Raw genomic sequence first — 20,654 nt, forward strand, 5'->3', positions numbered from 1 at the left:
TTGGCAGCATTACCATCAGGATGCTTACAATCGGTTGAACTAAGCAGTTTATAAAAACCCACATAGCTCAGAATGGAAGGTAAGAGAGAATGTATTTGATGTGAACACGCCATCGCATTGAGAAGCATGACAACTGCAGCACCAAAGAAGGAAAGAATACACAGGGGACTTTGGAATGTGAAACAGATCTTCTTTCTGCAGATATATTTACGGAAAACTCTTGAGTTGCTCTTCATATGCTGTAAAATACAGTTCTCCTGGGAGGCCTGTGCCCATAACTGCACTGGTCGATTTCTGTAGGTATCTGCCCCAATTCTAGACCACTTCCCTCTCTCACAATGCTCCACTTAGTGATACACGACATAACCTTCACCAGCTCTGTTAAGATTTGAGAGACACCTCTGCTGGAGATGGTGTTTGAAGTCAGCTCTGTTAACTTTTTGGTGCACCTCCACTGACACTCAGGGGAATGCAAGTGGGGATTTTCTGTGGGATCTCCGAGATCTCTCTCGTGGCCTGCTCTCAGCATCACACATAACATCTCCAGCTGCCAGAGCAGTGAGCTCAGGCAAGCACTCAGACAAGCTTACTCTCTGTATGAGCCACAGCAACATGTTGGCAGTTATCGGTTTGGGATCACCGAGCAGCTTAACCACGAGCTTGCCATTTGCAGCAGCAGTCTAGGCGCTAGTGCGTTGCATCCACCCCAGCCTGCCGGCTCACAGCTCAGCGTGGCTAGTGCCCCTGCCCCTGTGAGCCCAGACAAGACCTTCAACCGCAGGCCCTTCGGTGCCAGGGAGGCAGCTGAAGGTGGGAAGTGGTAGGTTGGCTATAGCCCCAGCGCAGCCCGCTAACTCTGCGAGGGGGTAGGCGAGGGATGCCCCTGCCGTTCACCCACCCGAGCAGCTTCCGGTGGGGTCCCGTGAAGCGGGCGGCACAGAGCGCGGGGCGGGCGCCGGGTAGAGCTCTCGTAAGGGGGCTCAGGACTCAGCGAGACCATCTGCGTTCGCGCTGCGGGACCGCGCCGGCGACACTCCCTCTCCTCTCCTTCTCCCTCCTCCGTGGGGCTGGAGCTTCCCCTGGGCAGCCCCCAGCTCCTCCCCGCTCGGTAGCGCCGGTCCGAGCCCCTCCTCCCGTTTCCGCTGGCAGACGCCGTAGTCGAGTCCTTCTGTGCCGCCGCAGCTCCCCCGCCACTTGGCCCCATCCAGCCTGGCCCAGGGACGTGCAGGTGAGACCCGGTGCTGTGTGGGCCGGCGGATTGTTGCGAGCGCTTTGCGGTCTTGGGAGGCGGCGGGAGAGGGGTGGCGGGGGACGGCCGATGCGGGGCGTACCGGTGGCTGAGGGGCGCTGGCCTGACGGATGGAGGCGCTGGGGAGCGGCGGGGTCTCGTCGGGTGAGGGAGGGGTGCGGGAGAGGTGATCGTGGCGGTAAGGAGTGTGTGATGAAAATAGTACAACCCCCCCCCCCCCCCTTCCCCCAAGAGTCTGTAATTTTTGCGGAAACAGGAAAGTTAGTTTAGAGGGATGAGCCGAGCCCAGCGGCTTCTGCGTACGCGGTCCTGCTTCTCGCCGGCAAGCCTGCGTTGTCCATTTCTTGTGGGAGTGGATGGCTTTAGCTGGGGACTTCCCCCGGTAGCTGGCAGGCGGAGGGGCTTCCTTGCTTGTCATCTTGCACACCCTCGAGGCTGCAACGGGATGTGAAGGCGCAGAGCCCAGCCGAGCCTTGGATGTGCAGGAGCGCAGAGCAGCTCCCTCGAGAGACTGCGAGAGGGAAGTCCGGATGGCACGAGGGGCTGTGGGCGGTGGGGCAGCAAGCCCATGGTAGACAGCTCTCCTCGGTAGCCGCCCGCCGAGGTGGTGCCAACAGTTCCGGCCTTCTCCCTTTTTAAAAACTTGCTTCCAGCTTTGCTTTTTCCTGTTCAAGCTTTTGGAAGCTTTTCTTACTGTGTCTTGGATATCTGCTTGTCACCGTGCTTCTGGCTGGATGTGGGAGCTCTGTGAGCTCTGCCTCTCTCAAAAAGGCCTTTCAGCTCCAGAGATTTCTGATGGGCAGAGAGGAGGACCTGTGATATGGGGATGCCATGTTAGGGGGGAAAATAGACTGCAGGGGTGACTAAAGCTGCATTTCTTTACGTAGTGCCTCTATCAACTCTTTTGTTCCATGATTTTACTCTGTATAGTTTTGTGGTTTGAACCACAGGGCTAGGAATGAGGGCACTTGATTTTCCTATCTGACAGCACAGAAAGTATTTTAAGACTTCGGGGTAAGTCACTTGGGATTTGACTAGGTGCCCAAACTTAACATATTACTATAGTAAAGTTCTTAATAACAGGTATCACAGGTAGTTTTAATGGTTTATTTGTTGATAGACTATTTCTTCGTAGCTGGGGCAAAGGATAATAGCTACTGGAGAAGTGCATTTGAATAAGTTATATTAGCATAGAATACAGGGCTAAAGGTAGCACTCAGTAATTTAAAACTATGAAAAAGATAAGTTATCAAAGTGTAGTGCATGTGGTTAAATAACACTAAGGAAAAAAATCAGTCCTCATAGTTCTATGCACTTTGCTTCCATTTTGCATTTTTCTGAGAATGAAAACTGATGGAGCTAATGTAGCTTCTGCCACCAGATTCCTTTTTGTATTTTGGGACCTGTGGTGTTCAGATTGCAAATCCTACGGACAAGGTCTTTTCTATAATGGGGCTGTAGAACTTATGGCAAATTTGGTCTTTGGCATCTGCACTTTCTATAAAATTAATTTACATGAATAAAGCAGCAAGAGAAGACTTTGGGATCAGAATATAACTGATGCGGCATTATTTGCATTGTTCAGGCAGAGCTCTGAAGTTAGAATGTTTCTGTTTATCTCTCTTGAAGGGTAGAAGGTTAACTGAAAATGTTAACTTTAGTTATTGGGGTTATTTTAAAAGAAAGTAGCCATCAGAGATGCATATCCCACAGTCTTTGCTTTCCTTGCTGTTTTAAGTTATTTTTTTCCAAAGAATGTCAGACCTCAGTCTGTTCATGAGGGTATTTCCAGTATGGGATCAGCACAAAATAAAACAGTAAAACAACACTGAGGCTGTAGCAGTGGTTGAAGGAGTTACTTTCTGATTTGTGGTGCATGTGAAAACTTGTATAGAGTTTGTTGGGCTATGATCAGAAGTGGCTACTTGTTTTAGAAGCAGTTCATTAACATTCACTTTTGTTATATTTCAGAGTAGTGCTGTTTGTAAGTGACTGATGCCCTCTTAGTTTTCTACATTGGAAGGATGTTACTACATTTATTGGTACACAAAAAAGAGGTGAGAATTCATTAAAGAAGCTGGGCATGAGCCAGTAGTGTGCCCTGGAAGCAAAGACAGCTGACAATATGCAGGGAGATATTAGTAAGACTGCAGCCAGTAGACCAAGGGAAGTGATTATCTCCCTGTATTTAGTGTTTAGGCTTGTACTTAGTTGTAGAGTGCTACATCCAGTGTTCTGCACTCAGAGACAAGAGAGGTCTGGATAAAATGGAGATAGTCCAGTGGAGGACTACAAGGTGTGTTGGGGACTGGAGCATATGTTGTGGAATAGGTGTCCCTCCATAAGGGATGGGGAGCAGGGTGCTGAGTATGGTAACCCACCTGGTAAGGCAAGTGCTCCACCACCTTGGGCCCTGTCCTGTGGTACTGAGTTAGGCAGCCAGTGCCAAGCAAGAGTCTAGTTCACCAGTGTTGATAAGGCAGGTTCCAGATGGTGTGGAGACGTGAATGAGCCGGTCAGGATCAGGCTCAATGATCGTAATTAGAATCAGCTACAGTCCAGCTATGACTGCGCAGATCCATAGTGATGCAGCAGGTCTGAGGTCAAGCCAGGAAGTCAGACTATGGGTCAGAGTCTGGATCAACAGCGTCTAAGACAATACACAGTCATGGCTGGAAACAGGCAGACCTACAAGACAGCTTGGGCAGGGACTGAAGGTGGAAGGCAAAGCTTGAGTAGAGCTCCTGGAGCCATGAGCAGAGACTAGGAGTGAAGGTGAAGCTGATCAGGGCCTTTAAAGGCCTTTCAGTATGCTAAGGAGTCCTGGTACACTATGAGGATCATATCCGGAGGAAACTGGGTTTGTTCAGCCAGGAGATAAGAAGACTTTGATGGGACCTATAGTAGCCTTTTAGTACTTAAGAGGTTGTCAAGAAGACAGAGCTAAACTGTTCACATTGGTTTGGGGTGGTCAAGAAGTTGGAAACAACAGGTTCAAGCCAGATGTAATGAAAACCTTTTCTGCTATGAAAACAGTCGGGTACTGGAACACGTTGCTTGGAGGGGCTGTGTAATATCTGTCCTCACAGTCGATGTGGTACTGTTGTGACCTCGTAGCTGCCTCCACGTGGAGGCAAGAGTGGAACCTCCTCAGGCCTGCAGCACAAATTCTTTGATCCTAACATGAAACAGACATTTGTTCTGAGAAGGAAGGAGCTGTGTGAAACTGTGACGATACTGGTAAACACCATAGATGAAGAAATGGAGAAAGGTTTTAGGATGCTGATGTGCTATTAAGTAGAGGAATTTAAAAAAATTAAAATTTTCCTCACAGCTAAGGGCTTATGCTGGAAAGGTGTATATGTATTAGCAGTGGCGCTGAAGATACCTTTTATTTGAAAATGTGCTTTCTTTTAGTGACTCTCAATGTACAAAGTGCCCTTTTTATTGTAACATCACTTAAAGACGCTTTCTGGAATAGGTCAAGCTGGTTTTTTTTAAGTTCTCATAGAAAGCGTAATAGCAATAACATGCTGCTGAGCTTGAGAAAAGAGTGTATAATCAGGGAAGAGCTCTTGCTTGAGAGTTACCTTCTTTGGCTCTAGAAAATAGAATAAACATATCAGGATCAGGAGCGCATTTCCCTTTTCGTGGCATGGTTATTAACGGACCTTAGGGTTGAGTCAATCCTAGTAGGGCCAAGCTTAGCAATACCTGGAGAGTGTGAGTGGATCAGAAATGGGTCTTTGTGTTTTCCTCTCTACATGGCAATGAAATTGTGGTAAAAGGGTGTGCTGAGGAGCTGCCTTCTCTTCAGTACAACACATGCTAGCACTTAATTTTGAGAAGTGCTTGTTCGGAAGATACAATTTTGCTCTCATGTAACAAGATGTTCAATTGGAAGCAAAAGAGCTATCACTAGTGCACTAGGTCTTTCCTCATCATCTCTCCTGGTTTCCTAAAACTGATTTCAAGACACTTTCTGCTGGTAGTTGTAGCCTCCGTCAGATTAAACTTACATTGTTGAATGTCAGGACTATGTTTTCCAAGGAAAAAAACCATCAAATCAGTCTCATGTGTCACTTTTTCTGGTTCAGTGACATATTTTCTGTGGAGTGTTTGTAATGAAGCAGGATGTTGTTCTCCAGTAAAAGATGCTGGATACTCTTCTCATTACACAGGTGTTTCTGGGTAAGTCATGTGGATTGATGAGTTGTCTGTTGCCACAGTTAGACATCACTGTGGTTAAGCATTCAACCCCTACTTCACCTTTCCTTCTTGACCTGCTTTTGAAAGTACTTCCTCTTCAGGCTCTATTAAACCGTTTCTTCTGATATTCCAAGCACTTGCATTCATTGCTGTCAAAAGTAAACCTTGAGGACTATAGTTCGTAGAATAATACACAGTCCTTGGGCAGAGCCCTGCTGCTTTTGCCTTGTCTGCGAACACAAACCAGGACCTCAGTGCTTTACATAGAAGAAAGAACAGATAGGAAACATGGGATTCCCAGCAGGTAATGAGCTCCATTTTGATGGCAGTGAGATGTATTCGGCTGTTAAGCTGACTACTGAGGAGGGGTGAAAAAAATCCCATTATTGAAAAAGCTTTAAAAATCAAGAATGTAGAACAGATAGATATGTTCTGGGGATAGCTCCAGGGAGATGAGTCAGACTAAATCATAAACATATTCTCCAATAAGCCGTTAAGTGGGCAAAGGTATTAATGAAACTTAGCATTTCTTTGCAGTGATGTGAACATGATGTTGTAATATTATAAAACTGAAGTAGTGACATCAGTTTAGTAGGTTTGAAGTTTGCATTAATCTTTGTTTCAAACGATCTAACAGGATTTTTTTTCCTATTTAGATTCTTTTGAAAGCAATTACTCCTTTTGGTGCCAGAATTCTGTTTTCTAATGTAAACCTTGTTATGCTGTTCATATGTATGATATTTCTGAAGGTGGAAATGACTAATAGCTAGGGTGTTTTTTTCCGTGATCACTGGTACAAATGCAAAAGGGGAAATAAACTGCATTAACTAAGGAAAAGCTGATTATATTTCTGAGGCTAATTCATGCATATCTCTAGAATCATATGAACTGTATTTTAGTTTCTATGTTGGTACTGTTAAAGTAGAGCTACCTTTCCTGTGGTAGTCTTCAATAATTTACTATTGCTTGAACTGGTCTGTGTGTAGTCATAATAAGGATATGATGGACTTTATCAACCTTATAGAACTGCAGGAGCTGATTTCTCTGCATGTAACATGTCTGGGGAGGCTGCAGGGATAAACTGGAGAAGGAGCTTGGAGGGTGTAAGTGAAAATATAGGAGTCTTGAGAAGGTAGTAGGCTGAGGGAGAGGAAGTCTGTGGCCCTTCCCAGTGAGGAAGGACTGGAAAGGAAGGGTGAGGTGGTACACTGAACAGAGAGCTGAAATGTCACATCCAGCAGGTTTAAAAGAGTCATAGCTCAAAATTTTGTGATTCTATCCTAGGAAACAAGGATCAACTCAAATTCTATAGAGCAAAAGGCTCTAAACTCTCCTGTATTTGATGTCCTTCAAGTTCATTTCTAATTGAAATAATTTGATTTGAAGTGTTTGTTGTAGTTTGGCCCAGCTAACACAGCAGCACCACAACAGTCTCTCGCTCGGTGCCCCCATTCACCCCGACCTTTGTTAGGATGGCAGAGGCCCCAGCGAAATGGGAGTAAAAAGATAAGAGAGGTTGTTATGGATTAAGACAGGGCAGGGAGGGCTCACTGCCAATTATGATTCCAGGCAAAACAGACTCCAGTACTCGACTTAGAGAGGAAAGTAGGAAAGTTTATTCTACAAGACAGAACAGAATAAAAGCAAAAAGGGAGCAGGATGATGAGAAAGTTACAACCAGTACTTTTAAGATCTCCCTCCCCCATCCTTCCTTTCTTCCCGGGCCCAGCTCACTGCTCCCAATATCTCTACCTCCTCCCCACTCAACAGCTCAGGGGGGCAGGGAATGCCTCAGGGGAATGGGGAATGTGGTCAGTCTCTCACAGATGGGCTCTGCTGCTTCTGTCTTCTCAGATGAGGATGACTCCTGGCATTCTTCCCCAGCTCTGATATGGGGTACCTCCCCCAGGACACAGTCCTTAATGAACTTTACTGGTGTGGGTTGTTCCCAGCAGCTGCAGCTTCTGTTGATATAGGGTCCTTCACATGGGATGCAGTCCTTGGTGAATATCTGTGGTGTGGATTCTTTGCCTCAATTGCAGTTTCTACAGTTATAGGGTCCCTCTCTCTGGACAAGGCCTCTTCTGGGCATAAGTTTAATGAGCTGCTTTGTCGTGGGTTCCTTCCCACAGTTACTGCTGTGGATATTGGGTCCCTTCCTCGGGACACGGCCTGCTCTGGCCATAGTGATAAAGGGTCCCTCCCTCAGGATACAGCCTCTTCCAGCCATAATTTTAAAGAAAAAAATCACTGCCCCTGGCTCAGGGTCTGTAGTGAAGTGATTGAGTCCCTCCCACAGAGCGTGGCCTCCTCTGGCCATAGTCACTGTCCCTGGCTTGGGGCCTTTAATGAAGTGAATTGCTGCCCCTGGTCCAGGGCCAGCTATAGCAAAATGAGTCTGCCCCGATACGGGGTGATTATCAAAATGAATCTCTACCACTGATGCGGGATCTTTAAAGAAAGGAAAATATACCTCAGCTTCACCAGTTCTCCCTGTAACATGCAGAGGAGTCTCTGCTCCAGAATACCTCCTCCTCTCTTTCATCACTGACCTTGGAGTCTGCATGGTTGCACCAACACCTGCCAGAAGAAGAAGGAACAGAAGAAGGAAGAAGCAGGAAAAAGCTTCCTCTTCCGACTTCTTAAAAAGTGATTGTGGAGGCATCTAATTGGCTCAGCCCTAGAAGTGGGTTTGGCTGAGGGCTGGGGAAAGTTTCAAGCAACTCCTTACAGGAGCCATCTTTACAGCCCCTTCCCCCTTAGCAGAAAAGGCTGTCATGTCAAACCATGACAGTATTGAGGGAGGGAGGGTTTGGAACTGAAGAAATTCTAGTGGGAAGGACTCACAGGAAAGAAAATGTTGTGACAAAGCTAGATGATTGTTAGTTTTATCTATATTCGTGGATTGCACTGTTTTCTATAACCTCTAAGTAATCATAACCAATTTCCAAATGGATACGGCTACAGAGGGACAAAGCCTGAGAGAGTGTTGCATACTCTAGCATGCATCTCAAGTTCCTAGTCTTGGAATTTGGTAGCAAATGCTGTATCCTTAAGTGAGAATCATATCCTCAAGATAGAACCATAGCATCATATGGTAGTATGTTGACAAACACTATTTTTATGATGATTGCAGCTGTACTTAAAGTGCATGTTAAGCACAGGCATTTTCTATTTGGATTTGCACATTTCTAAACATCACATAATTGTAGAATGCTTTTGAATGCATATTTTCTTTGTGTATATTGCTGTTTTTTACCCCTAATTCTACAATACTTCAATGTAAGGTGGTTCTGCCCAGGGTATTCAACTGGGTTTATTCTGAACAGTTCTTTAATTTCTCAAATATTCAAAAGTTATTAAAAAAATCAGCTTTGCATTGTATTTTACATTAATACCGTAACCTTATGTGAATGAAGGTTGTTGCTCTGCTTTAATTGAAACAAGTGCAGCTGAAGTTGTGAAGCATCAAAAGCAACATTCTAAGAATGTGTAGTGTATTGTTTCCACTGGAGGTCAGTGTGCAGAGTGTTGTTTATATGTGTTTATGTATATGTGGATAAAACACCATTAAGGGAATGGGGTAACGGCTTTGGCAATAGAGACCCCTATACTAACAAACAGACAGGACCATGTCTCCTTCTAAAATAAAAATTTAAATGGCTGGCTTAGAAGCTGGTAAAATAAACCTTCCAAATATAAATAAAGTGATTCTCTTTCATACAGCAGAGCATTTGGATTTCTCTAGTGCTGCTGTGCTGCTTTCACAAGGTTTCGCCAAGTAACAGTGGCTCTGAGTATTAAAAAAGCTCTTTCTGATCTCTTTCCCAGCAATTGAGGATGCAGCAAGACAGGCAAGACTTTTCCATTTCATAGCACTTGGAACACTATTCATAGCAGCAGAGGCAGCTATGAAGAGGATACAGACTGTGTAGACATCTATTGGTTATTTATTTCATGCCACAAAAGATGAAGAGCATGGGAGAAGAACTTCAGCTTTAAAAAAATTTTCATCTGACTCCCATCACAATCGCTTGGGATGGAAAATAGGCTAGGTCCTACACCATGAAGGTTCTCCTGCTTCAGATGGATACCAGGATGGTCTTTCAGGTGAACGTGGTTGTAGATTAGGATCAGGAAAGCTGTGGTAGAAGTAATTGCTGCAGTGTGGTATGAGAGAGGAAGAGACTTCATTGTGAACAGGATCTTTCCTGTTTCAGAAGTGTTTTCTCTTTTAAACATAGAAGGCAAAATGAAAGGGACTCAGAAGCAGAGAAGTGATCTTCTAGGGAGAACCAAGAGGAGAAATAAGAACACGTAGAGTCTTAAATTCCCACACAGATGTAAGTTAATCTGCATGGCTTTCAGTTTTCCAAGTTCCACATTGTCTCACCCTTTCCTGGTGGATGGTCACCACAAAGTATCTCCCAAGAGCTATACAAAAAACTCTTTTTTTTTCATTATTCTTTTCTTAAAGTAATAAGTTCTGAAGACATTTTTAAAAAATGCAATCAGTTTTCCCAGAAAAAAATCACTTTTTTTTAAACTTTATTAATAAAATGCACTCGTCCTGTGCTTCAGATACAAAATATCCCCACAGTGAACTCAAAATTGTCAGCAATAGCTAAAGTAGGTATTTATCTAGTGCCAATGGCATTATTCCAAGACATCCATTTACAAAAGAAAGCTGACTTTGTTTGCCCTTGGGACACAATTTGAGGAACTGAAAGACAAGTATACTTTATTTTAGAGGACCAAATATGGTGATATACCTAATGGTTATCAGGAGATAAGTGCTTACCAATCACTGGAGCTTTCTAGAGAAGAAAAGATCTACTGTAAGGTAGCTTTGTCTGCTGATCTCTGTCTGCTATGAATTTTGGATTGGACAGGTTGCCTGACTGATGAGTATAGTTCCCCACTCATGTAGATAATGTGGTGAGAGATGCAAGGATTCGCAGTTGTCTGTTTCTTGTATTGTCACTTGTTGCAACAACTCTGTAGCTAGCTGAGCCCTGTAGTTAATCTTAGAAGTCATGAACTGAACTCTGGACATGCATCTATCTGTGAATTTTTGTCTCACTAGTTCTGGTGTGACAGAATATTTTTGTTTATTTGAGTTTGTATCAATATTTGCTTTGATCAACAGCAAGACCTCTTTCCTCTAACAGTTTTCTGGCAAGCATTTGATTTTCCTTTATTAACTTTATTGTATAGACCTGGATTACATCAAGCAGTGTACCTCTGATGTGGCTAGGACCTTCTGCCTGGTACTGGGTTACATGACTCGAAGAACGGCTCAAACCATTTCTACCTTTGGTACAGATTGTGCTATGTTTGTAACAGAATTACATCAATAGTGAATGAAGTTCATCTTTAGATGGAGTTGACAGCACAGTGTGGCATCAGTTTGACTAGCTAGCAAAAGTCTATGCAATGGAATAATGGGAAACTCTGATTATTTCATTATTGCTTTAAAAAATATTATAATTTTCTGCTAAGTCAGTTTTCACTTCAATAGGATTATTTCAGTTGCTGGAATTGTCTCATATATCTAGGGAGATAGCCTGGTTGGTTGATTGCCTGCATGTGCTTAACATAGAGCCTGACATGAGCAATGAGCTGGGTGTTCATATACTATTAGTTCACTTTATGGAAGATTTATAGAATTTATGTGTGTGATGTGTTGAGATGTTTATGTGCACCAGCAAGAATAGAATAAACTATAAGAACTGTGAAATGATCAAGACATTCTCTTGACAACAAAGGCAATAGATAATTAGAGGTAAAGGATGTGAAAAGATTGAAGGGGAAGGTAACTAAATAGCTCTGTGTTCACTGTTCCGGAATGGGCAGTAGTTTTGAAGACACCATTCTTGCAACCTAATGTGAGTTAACTTGGTTTAGCAGCAGGTTGGATTGGATGATCTTTAGAGAGCACTTCCAACCCCTACCATTATGTGATTCTGTGAAACTGGGTTTTCTTATCCACTTTAATACATACCTCATATTAGAAATCTGAAGACATTTAGAAATGAATTATTTTATCATAGATATGATTGAATAGTTTTCAAGATTCTAGACTCTGAAAACAGTGTTTCTGAATTTTACTCGATACAGTGAGGCAGGCTGAGAGAAAGCATTTGTTTAAAAACCAATAACAACAATGGCGTAATGGAAATGTTTCTGTTGACCAAATTTGGTGAAGAATCAGTTTGGTTTTTTTTTTTTTTAATTACCAGCTGGTACTTTTTGGTATGCAGCTGCAAGAATTTTGGTGGGCTTTTAAATACTGGAGATGGCACTGTTCTGTGTCTGTCTTTCATGGGACTGGAGGAAGTCCTGGTGTCTCACTCTTGTCAGTTTGCGATTTTTGTAGCACCTGTCTAATATTGGAGTGATGCTGTTACCCCCATACCTGAAAGTACCAGTATGAATTGAGGAAGGTGGTGTGCTTTATGTTGTTTGGTTTTGTGTGATTTTTCACTTCAGCAGTGGTTAGTTGTTCTAGAAGCAAAGATGATGCCAGTCAGAAAGTGGGACTGGTGCAGGAGAGCTGAGCAGGAAAGGTCTGGCTTAATTTCTGCTTTTGTGGATCTAAATGGGTCATCAGGTGTCTTGGTGATGATAGGGGATGTAAATGTAAAGAGGACAATGCATTGGATTTTTCTAATTATCATATCTGATTTAGCCGAGACACAAGTTTTGTTTTTTACCTCTTAGGCTATTTTCCCTTTATTTTTTGTGAGTCTGTTTTAATATTTTTACCTATTGTCATTATTCAAATTTGAGTCCAAATGAAACCTGTATATTATGCCCTCCAGACTGATGTTTAGACTTACTCCTTTTTTTTCAGGAGTAGGTAGGATTTGACATAACTTTTCCTGTTTGTTTTTTTTTTTTTTTTTCCCACATCAATCTTTCCTTTCTGTCCTCTAGAGGTAATTATGTTTGTGATAAGAAATGAGTCTGTGTGTTGGTTTTGTCTGGACTAAAGTTAATGTTTGATTAAGTTAATATCTGATACAGTTCTGATTTTGCATTTAGGATAAGAATAATGTCAATGACACACTGACATTTTAGTTGTTGCAAAGCAGTATTTATGCTAAGTCAAGGACTTTTCAACTTCTCATTCTCTAGAGGTTTTCAAAACCCACCTGGATGCATTCCTGTGCAACCTGATCTAGGTGGACCTATTTTAGGAGAGAATTTGGACTAGATGATCTCTAAAGGTCCCTTCCAACCCCTACCATTCTGTCATTCTGTGAAACTGCCATGCCAGCAGAGGCTGGAAGTGCACAAGAAACTGGGAAGGGGACATGGCAAGGAAGCTGACCCAAATGAGCCAAAGGGCTATTCCATGCCATATGATTTCAAGTCCAGTGTGTAAACTCGGGGAAATTGGCTGGGTGACACTGTGGCTCAGGGATGATCTGGCCATCAGTCAGTGGAATAGTAAGCAACTGTGTTGTGCATTACATGTTTTTGTTTGTTCTATTATTATTGCCATCATCATCCCTTCTTTTTCGGTCCTATTAAACTCTCATTATCTCAACCAATGAGTTTTACTTTTTGTTTTCTGATTCTCTCCCCCATACCACTGGGTGGTAGAGTGAGTGAGCGGCTGCCCACATAGTGCTTAGTTGCCATCTGGGGTTAACGATGACAGTCCAGAAGACAACAAAGTTCACTTTGATGTTCTTCATCTCTCCAGGTTTTATTGACAATTTTTCCACTGGCTTACATCCAATTGTCTCAAGTAAGTAAGATCTCTGTGAAGGATAGTTGAAGTCAGTCAATCTGACTTTTAATGCTGTTCACATTGACATTAAGGGGAGATGAGTTATGCGACCTGATCTAGGTGAATCTGCTTCTGCAGGAGGGTTGGACTAGATGACCTCTAAAGGTCCCTTCCAACTCCTACCATTCTATGATTCTATGAACACTGTGCTGTTACAAAACTGTAATATTTTCTTGCCATAAATGCTGAGTTTAGAGTAATGTGGTTGCTGGTGGAGTTATATTACTACTGTAGATACCCAAGAAAATGTAACAGAGAAGTCATTTTCTTCATTATATGCAAATATTATTCTTCCTCCGTTTTATTACCTGTCTCTGACATTTGAAGGGAAAGGAAGCAGGGAAGAGCCTAACAGGACCTTCATTAGCCCATAAAAATTCACTCCTTTTGTGTAAGTGTAATTTTATAAACAGACTTGGAAAAGTAAGCTCATCTTGGAGGGACTTACTGTTACCCTTGTGTTTAGTGCAGCTGTGGGCTTGTTACTTTGTTTTTACATTCCCTGCATTCTTGGCTAAGAAGTGAGGCAACACTTACCTTTAATTGTGTTTCTGGCATAGTAGAGGAAAAAATTTAAATTCCTTCAGGGAAGGGAAAGGTGAGAGCCACCTCACTGCTGAATGCTATGTGTTCTGGCACAGGCTACAAGGAGTGCAGATTGGTAGGTCCTAGCAGTGGGAACAGCAGAGAAATAATGGCCTGGTTTTGCACTTGGCTTGCCAAGGAGTAGTGCATACTTCTGTGCTGTTTGTGTAAAACTTGTGAAGACAACTGCAGGCAAAAAAACCTCTACTTTGATACATTTTGAGATGAATGACAAGAGATTATGGTCTGTAAAGGAAAAGAATCTCCCTGTGTTTGGAAAAGGCAAAGAACACATTAGGTGAGACTAAGAAGAAATGCTGAAGTTTTCCTTTACTCTTGTGTAAATCATCATTACCGGTGATGCCACACAATGACTTAGTCTTGGGGATATGGCAAAGATGCATTGACCTTGGGATACTGTTTATATAAGAGATAACAGAAGTATATTGAGAGGGACTTTTCAATGTCAATGCCATAGTTCTATTATCTAACCGCCGTGGAAAAATTCACTTCCAGGACCTGTATATTTCTGAGAAACAGTAGTGAGATGTATACAAGAGATGTACAGCTAGCTTAAAATCTGAACATTTACTATTTGGCACAAATAGTTTCTGTATATTTCTGTTGCAAGACAAAGAAAGTAGAGATAGTTGGGAGGTGTTAGGCATTGGTTTAGGTAACATCTATATTTGTAGTAGATGAGATAAAATGTTATAGTATGTGAGAGAACCTGTGAAATATCATGTTACAGAATTTAAGATGATTATAGAAAGCCTTATCTTAAGGATAAACCATTTATCATGTAAGATGTGTGTTTACATCTTGCAATGATTTTCTTGATTACTTTATGCACGTGTGCCATGCTATGAATCATGCCAAATGGTGCTATGTTGATTACTGCATTCAAAGAAAGCTAGGCTATGAATCGCATAGAATCAGAGAGTGGTAGAGATTGGAAGGGACCTCTAGAGATTATCTAGTCCAGCCTCCCTTTTAAAGCAGGTTAACCTTGATCAGGTTGCATAGGAATGTGTCCAGGTGGGTTTTGAAAACCTTCAGAGACTCCACAACCTCGCTGGGCAGCCTGTGCCAGGGCTCCCTCACCCTCAAATGAAATAAGTTTCTCCTTGTGTTAAAGTAGAACTTCGTATGTTCCAGCTTGTGCCTGTTACCCTTTGTCTTGTCACTGGGCACTACAGGAAAAACACTTGCCCCATCTTCTTGGCACCTGCACTTTAGGTGTTCATAAGCATTGATGAGGTCCCTTCTCAGTCTTCTTCAGCCTAAACAGCCCCAGATCTCACAGCTCTTCCTCGTAACAGAGATGTTCCAGGACCCTCTTCTAAAGTTCTCTATCCCTCTTGAGCTGGGTAGCCCAGAACTGGACTCAGAACTCCAGATGTGGCCTCACCAGGGCAGAGTAGAGGGGGAGGAGAATCTCCCTTGACCTCCTGGCCACATTCTTCTTAATATCCCCCAGGATGCCATTGGCCTTCTTGGCCACAAGGGCACATTGCTGGCTTATGTTGAGTTTATTGTCAAGCAGGACCCCCAGGTCTCTCTCTGCAGAGCTGCTCTCCAGCAGGTCAAGCCCCAGCCTGTACTGGTGCATGGGGTTGTTCCTCCCCAGATGCAGGACTCTGTACATTGTTGAACCTCATGAGGTTCCTCTCTGACCAACTCTCAAGCCTGTCTTGATCTTGCCACTTATGGCAGCACAGTCTTGCTGAATGGCAGCACTTGGGTCCTCTCGGGTGACGTATACAAGGGAAAAGATATTTGGGGAAGCTTGAAGTGTTTGTTATTTGTTCCAGGAGTTTTCTTTCTGTTCATGCTTGTCGAGGAATTTGACACTACAGAAATTCATGTATCGTCATCTGTAATGTTTAAACTGCCTTATGTTATGAAAGTGAGAATTCCCTCAGCAGCATTAACTCTGCTCCAGAAGAGAAAGTATATTGAGTGTCTTAAGTTACACCATTATGTAGCACTGGACACAAGGATATACTGTTTGGCAAATATTTACATTTCAAATCTGGTCCACGTTCATGGCAGTGTTGAAATATCATATGCTATTTATGCTAAAAGATCATATTATGATGGTAAATGGGCATACTCTTGATCCCCAGTATGCTGGTGTGTGAATCACGTCATGAAGGAGTACAAAAGAATTGACATCCCTCAGAGACGATAAATGGGGTATTTCAAACATTTTTCTTGATTGCATGGTAATATACAGTTTTCAACCCTTTCCATTTTGTTTCTGAAATTGATATCACAGCAGACTGAAAAATTAGTATCCCATCTCTAATGAAGGTCTAGAGATTAACTCACTTTCTTTACGTTGCTGATCGATGTTAACTCTAGGATTTCAAATACCTTTTACTGTAATTTAAGGATTTTCTTTTAAAAGATACCCATTTCTGCTTACAACCTAGGACTTTATTATGATGAGCAGAAAGGGAAATGTGCTTTTTATTTTCTGTGAAACATACTCATACTTACGTGTGTGCTAGACAGACTTGAATTTCTTATATCTGAACAGTAAGTTTTTCAGTCAAATAAAAAGATTGAATGCCTTGTTAGCTTGTGGTATTGAGTGAGATATTCCTACTTATCAGTCAAGATTAAATTCAATGTATAGGAAAAGCTCTTGTAAGAAGCTACTCAGTAGAGGAGTCAGACCTAGGTTGGTTAGTGGAGACAGTCTTCAGTTAAAGCCACCAGTTACTGTGGTGTGTGTTTTGTTTTTTTTTTTTTTTCTTAAGAAAAGTGTTCGTTAGGCACTGTGAGCCCTGATTGTTTTCACTGTTGTGTAATGGATTAAAAAAAGGCATGTGAGATGCTTCGTCATAGTATGCTTTTGGCAGGCAGCCATTTTAAATAAGATGCACATTTAACCATGTAGGATGTATTGAATAATGGATTTTAAATGTTTGAAGTGCTATTGTTCAGGGGCAAGTTGGCACTATGCCTTACCTGTGTGGTGGACTATGGGACCTTCTAGGGTGACCCTTGATACCTCACTGGGGCAGGTCTTTTTTTTATTTGTATGGTTTGTTTTGGTCTGTGAGCAATGTTATTGCTCCCATGTAGCACAGAGAGGAGAGCCTGGAAATTACTGTTCAAATACAGGCTGTAAAATTTAATCCAAAATGAGATCAGACAAGCAAGGTGAGAAGGAGAGGTATGAGAACTTATTAGAGTACCAAACCTTGCATTGTCTGTGAATGATTTCTTTTTATTCATTTACATAAAAATATTGACTTTATAATCTGTGAATGATTTCTTCAGTGAGAAAAGAAATTAGGTAATGTATCTGTAGCTCCACGTGGACATAGATGGGAATTTCAGGAGCTCCACTACTGTCCGTGCTAGTAGCCCTGATCTCCTCCCTATGGTTTTCAAAGTGACAGGTTCTCTGTCACTCAGCAGTACCGTTTGTAGTATTACAGAGGTTAAAGATGGCAGTGAGGGGAAACATTAAACTTTCCAGCCCTCTGTAGAGTCAATATCAAATTTCTTCCTGTTAATGTGTTTCCTTGCAACTTGTTTCAGGTGCTGCAGATTTTCAGGCATCTGAGTGCCCTTCAGGCAGCAGGGTTTCCCCTAAGCAGAGAGGCACAGAAGTCTTTTCCTGATGTACTCTATATTTTTTCTATAGTGTATCATGGGTTGTAGAAGTCATAGCCAGGGTTTTTGACAAGCCCCTTGGCTTGGACTGACAATTCAGTGCTTTTGAAAAAACATTGGGGATATATGTAGGTAACAAGAGGAGCCATTAATGTTAGTTCTTTCCTTTCTATCAAGCTAATTAATCACTCTTCCCCTTGGTGTTTCTATCATTGCAATACTGGGAGGCTGTTTGCATGTTCTCAACACTGTGCTCATCTTGACTAAACTGTGCTACTCAGCTCTTCTTTTCCATCCTGCCAGTTCCTTTACTGCCTGTGTCTATATTGCCCTCAGGCTGACATGGAGATGAATTCACCTCATATTGTGGAATTTTTCTCGTTTAAATTGATATTTAAGAAGGAAAATGGGGGAATTAGGAAACAAATAGTCAGATGGCTAGGACTTGGTATATGATATCTGAGAGTAGATAACATGAAGCAGTATTATTAATAGGAAAAGTATAGCATAATCACACTATTGATATATAGAGCTCAGGATGTGCAAGTTGAAGATCTTATTGTATTTCCTCTAATTTGCACTCGGTAGTGAGTTTGAGCTTTACAGATTTCCCAAAGTAACTCACCAGACAATTTCTTTTTTGAAGTAGACTGTGTAAAGCAAATCCCAGAACCATATATGATTCAATTATTTGATTGAACTGAGAGCTGATAAAACCTGTTTGAGTGTTGGTTTTCAGTAACAAGGCCAAGCAATAAAGTCAGATGGAAACGGAAAGACATACCGACTGACAAAAGCGTGTCAAATGGGCCAGAATGAGCATCCAACATTTTGAACCCGGCCTATTTGATGGTATGCAAGATGGATAAAATTTGAACCTAAGGTTATAGGATTTGGTTTGCTTTTGTGCATTTATTTGTACCTTCCGTTCCAGAGATGAGCATTAAGCTAGGCTTGACTGTACATTGCTAGCAGGGGTTCAGAAGGATGGGAGATCCTGTGGGCACAGGGTATAAACAGTGTGTGACTGAAAACAGAACCAGAATTTGGTGCTTGTGACTCTGAGCAAGACAGATGACACAGATTTGTGAGGAGCAATTGCAAATGCACAAACTTACCCTTACAGAAAAGTTAGATTGAATTTAGTTACAAAGTATTTGCATAGGCTCTGATGTAAACATTGACATACAGAGTGTTGACAGTAGTTACTTTGGATTGTTCTAAGTTTAAATAAGCTTGAATGGTAATGGACTTGACGCATAAAACTGCTGGAAATAACAAGTATGTTAATACCAGCTACTAAGCAAAACTCATATTATGACATTCGTCTTCTTGTCATATTATTTTTTGTACTGTTTTCAAAGTGTTTGCAATTTAAGGTGGAAACAGAAAGCTGAGTAGTTTCAGATGTAATTTAAAGTAATTTTGATTTTTAACTGTATTTGCTTTTTTTTTTGTAAGCATGCTTTAAAAAATATAGTTGCTAGCAATTAGTTTGTATTGTCTCCAGTGATTTTTTTTTTTTTTTAGCCTAAAGATTGTTTATGTATCTAATATGTTTGTGTTACATGCTCCTCTGACAGCGTGTCCTACTTTTTATATGTAAAAGGTATATAAGGAAAAAAAGTAATCTACAGAGTCAAGAAGTTAATGAAGGCTGCTTGTTGTGACATGCGTGCTTTGTTCATTAGTTTGATATTGTTTAATGGTTACTGTACAACTTAAAGCATTGTGAGTAGCATTGCTTAAAATATGCATTATTAAACCTGTCTTTTTTTTTTTTTCTTGTGGCTTTTAGTTCTAAGTTCTGTTCACCTAATAGAAAGTAAGGATATGCTAAGAGATTATTTTTTCATGTGAGACCTCACACATGAAAACTGTCAATTGTGCTCTTTGTTCAGCCACATCTCTGATGGTTGGTGCTATTTGGGTGATTCCAAAGACATGCAAAATAGGAAGAGGACTCCAGGAGTGAACTGAATATTGATATTTTACTGTTTTGAATAAGAAAATTAGTATGCTAGCAAAACTGGTATCCTTGTAATTCATTATTATAACCTTGTTACCTAATTAAAAAAGAATATCTGGGGAAAGCCAGTGAGTATAACTGTATAAGAGTACTATTTTTTTACCTTTGGCGTTTACTGACATTTTTATGTTTGTCTTTCAAAGCTAATAGCTGAAAAAAATTTCAGGGTAACATGTCAATGTTAAGATTTCTTAGAAGTCACAAGTGTTTACTGCTGTAGTCTTCAGTCTACTTGTTATTTGGTTTGATTTTTTTGGAGGGAGGGTTGCAGTGGTTTGTGTTTTGTTTTGTTTTGGTTTTGTTTATTTGTTTTTGCTTTAGAGCTGCCCACAGTGCATTTTTATTTATTGCTATAAGGAATGCACTTTTTTTGTTTCCTGCCTTTGTGTTTTCATGCAAGCACTTCCTTTGATAGCAGCACAGAACAATACTGAATAGACTAAACTCTACATTGGTTTTTTTTTTATTTTTAACAATTGTTAATTGTTCAGGAACAGTGGTTTACAGTTGGCTAGTACCAGTCATATACAGCTGGTGGTTGAGGGTGCAGTTGAGGAAAACCAGCCAAGCTCAAACAAGTTCCTATTTATTAAAGCATTTAGAACTACCCAATTTGAAATATATTAAATGAGACTGATGAACCTGAGATGGATTGGAAGATACTAGTGGTATGTGGAAAGAAATAAAGTAGTGTAGGCTCAGAAATTTCCTCTTTTAAGGGAGGACATGTAAAGATAGATAAAAGGATGAATCTTCAACATTTTTATAGGTTAAAATACTGAAGCTGTTTAGTAACTTTGTCAACCTTTTATACTCTGCACTCAAATTTACAGAAATCCATAGATAAATATATGTACCCTTGCTTATGCACTTTTATTTGTGTTATCATAATTCCATGGATACCCAATCAGAACAAACATATGAGGTACTTCAAATGGTAAAAAAACCCATATGCATAGAATCCTATCTTTTAATTTGTTAGCCTTTCAAGATTCTTAAAAGAAAACTTTAGATTACTTTATGATGTATGTAAAAAGGGAAGGTTCATTGTTTTTCTCATCATTGAGTTTCAGTGGAAGAAAATTGTGTACTTTTCATGCTTTCCTTTCATATCATTATTATAGATTGCAGAAGTCATCTTCAAGGTG

At 41.3% G+C, this 20,654-nt stretch overlaps 1 protein-coding gene across 4 annotated transcripts in view; it reads left to right on the plus strand.

Annotated features, from left to right (window-relative positions):
• Positions 1 to 1,140: 1,140 nt before the first annotated feature.
• The window catches only part of TSPAN9 (tetraspanin 9), a 175,396-nt gene continuing 155,882 nt past the window's right edge, over positions 1,141 to 20,654 (plus strand). For all 4 annotated transcript variants that reach the window (XM_062008093.1, XM_062008110.1, XM_062008084.1 and 1 more), the window contains exon 1: positions 1,141 to 1,228. The gene's annotated coding sequence lies outside the window, so the exon portion shown is untranslated. The remainder of the gene's footprint in view (positions 1,229 to 20,654) is intronic.

This window comes from Colius striatus, chromosome 1, assembly GCF_028858725.1.
Source record: "Colius striatus isolate bColStr4 chromosome 1, bColStr4.1.hap1, whole genome shotgun sequence".
Lineage (NCBI taxonomy): Eukaryota > Metazoa > Chordata > Aves > Coliiformes > Coliidae > Colius > Colius striatus.